We start from the raw sequence: 2,870 nt of genomic DNA on the forward strand, positions 1-2,870 counted from the left end.
CCCCCCCCCCCCCCGCCGCCATCCTTTGCCATGCTGTCTGCATAGAGAGGGGATCTTGACAGTTTTACTGCTCTACATGAGCCCCTGGTGTCTGGTGCATAGTCCAAGCTCGATAATTAATAATTTGTGGAATGAATAAAGGAGCAAATGCATGGTTTGAGTTCCAATTCCTAATTCTATGATCCAGGAAGTGGCTGACCTTCAAATTTCTTGTCCAGAAAATAGCTATAGCAGTAGCATACCCTAGAGGTGGCAGAGATAATCCAATACGCTTCATAATCACTTCATGGGGCTAATTAAGGTATATAGTGTATAGTAATGACTAGGTAAGCATTGACAAAATAGTACTTGCCACTATAATAATGTTACTATTAGATTTTTTTTTTCTACAGATCCATGACCACCATGTGAAGCAGTGACAACTTCCCAGGTAATTCTATCCCAAACAAACAAAAAAAGTAGGTCAGGAAAAATAGGCTCAGACGTGGCTTTCCTCCACACTTGCCCGAAGTTGTTTACCTGGGCTGTTTTTGTTTGTATTTGTTAGCTATGGGAGACAGGCCTCCCAGCCCCAGTCGGCCAAGATCCATGGCGTCTCTGTGTCAGGCCCTGCATCCGATATGTTTACAGTCACCAGGGACTAAGGCCTTCAAAATGGGCACGAGAGGGAGGACATTCCAGGCCGGTCATCAGAGAGCCAGCGATGATGACAAAACTCTAGGCCCACCTGCTCAGGGAGAAGTCACTGGGGCCTGAGGTGGCCTGAGCCTGGCAGCTGAGCCCGAGCAGAGCCAGGCTATCCAGGGGCCAGCTGGCTGGAACTGTGCTAGATGCTTTCCTAGCAGATGAGGCACAAGCCCCAGATTCCTCTTCAGGGCCTGCGTCCCTGGATCCCGCTCCTGACTTCACCCTTTGAAGCCCTTCATTTGCCAGGCACGTATCCAATCTGCCCCGTGCTGTGTGGGGCATGGACACCCCTGCCCATTCATGCATCTAACCTATAGTAGGAGTGTCGGTGGTGATGTTTATCAAGGTGGCAACCTGGATGAAGAGACAGGATGGATCTCTGCCCCCTGGGGGTTTCTGACACCTCCACTGAGGTTGTATTTTACAGTTTACAGGACACCTTACTACCAGTGATCTCTTAATACTCGTAATGGTATCTGACTGGGGATTGGGTATTTTTATCTTCCCTGCTTGTCATAGAGAAGCAAGGAGACTGAGAGGCCACGCTGAGGTCTTACAGCTTACAAATGAGCAGCCAGGACCCAGTTACTTCCCTGTCACATGACAGTTAGACATACATCTCTCTCACAGTCACAGAAAAGCGTTCTCAGTGCTCAGGAAGAGCTCACAGGCCGTCAGATTGTATAATAGTGACTCCCAAAGAAACTGCCAGACAGATGGGAACAGCTGAGAAACTTCCAGAAATGTGCTGGAGACCCTTGTCCCACTCATCTGGCGTTCCCTGTTTCCTTCAATACAAGTGTTTAAGGTTCATGGAACCTCTGACCTCACAGCACGGAGTGCCCAAATTAGCAGGCAGTGAATAACAACAAAAACAAAAAACAACACACACACGCACACACGCACACACAAACCTGAAAGCTCACACTCGGATAAGCGACACATGCCCCTACCACAGGCACACCACAATCTATCCAACCTGCCCCCATTACAAAGTCTCCACCTCTTCAAGCCCGAATTCTCTCAGAGAAGTACTCAGCCGCCTTTACCCGGACAAATGTCTTCCCACAGCGCCACCCAGTGGCTGCGTCTTTTTACAACGCGAATTCCCAATTGCAGCGAGAAGAGAGGTGATTCACTTTCCTGACAATAATCAGGAATGAGAGGGCAAACTAGGATGAGTGGAAATTCAGCGGAAACCCAGAGATGTGATGTCCTCAGGGCGGGGGAAGGTAAGGTCGGCTCCCCCCTCTCCCAGTTTTACAGTTGTTAAGAGGGCTCACTACCTAACTATGCTAATAAATAAATAAACAAACAAACAAACAAACCGGTGTTCTCTTTGCTAGGAGAGGGGATAAGAGATCAAATAGGAACAATCTTTTCTGATTTCAATACGGATTTCAGAGGCAGAAACAAAGATGTACAGGAATCTAGCCAGGAGCGTCTGTGCCTGCTTCCAAGCTCGGGACACATGTGTGCATAGACTCACAGAGCCCACGTATGTGTCTATCACAGTGAGGGGGAAAATGTTCACATCCTGTGACAGAGGCTCAAAGAACTTGTGAAACCAGGAAGATGTGTTGAAATGGTGAGACTGGTATGAAGTGAAGGGGGCCACGTCCATCACTAACTGATCTTCAAGGTCAGAGCACTAACTACCAAATTGGTAGAGTGGTAAGTTTAAAAAAAATTAGATATACTCAAAACACCCACCAACAGTGCAGGAGTGTATGTGGAATGTCCGCTGTTAGATCAGAGCCAAGTTAGAGTCAGGGTCTGCTAACACTTCCCACCATGATGCTAACACAAGCTGTTCAGGCTTCAGTTGCCCCTTCTAGAAGCAGGGATCTTAGTAAACCCTGGTGAGAGCAGTCCAGTTTGGGTTTCCAATATCCTTTTTATAATAAATTAGAATACAATGAGTGTTCAACCTCTAGTTTAGAATACTATGAGCCAGAAAAAAACAAGGGACAGGACAGAAGGCTCAGCCTGGCCCCACCTGGTTCCTGCCTTTGCAAAGAGAGCAGCTGTCTTATCCTACTGTTCTTTTTAAAAAGAAGTTGATTGGATTCTTGGGGCCTTTGCTTTCCTAGAAGTGCACTCTGGGAAATCAAAGTTTCCATGGAGTATTTCTACCCAGAAGTCCTTTCTTCCTTGCTCTGCTCTCACTCTGACCACCTTAA

This window comes from Mus caroli, chromosome 10 (assembly GCF_900094665.2).
Source record: "Mus caroli chromosome 10, CAROLI_EIJ_v1.1, whole genome shotgun sequence".
Taxonomy (NCBI): domain Eukaryota; kingdom Metazoa; phylum Chordata; class Mammalia; order Rodentia; family Muridae; genus Mus; species Mus caroli.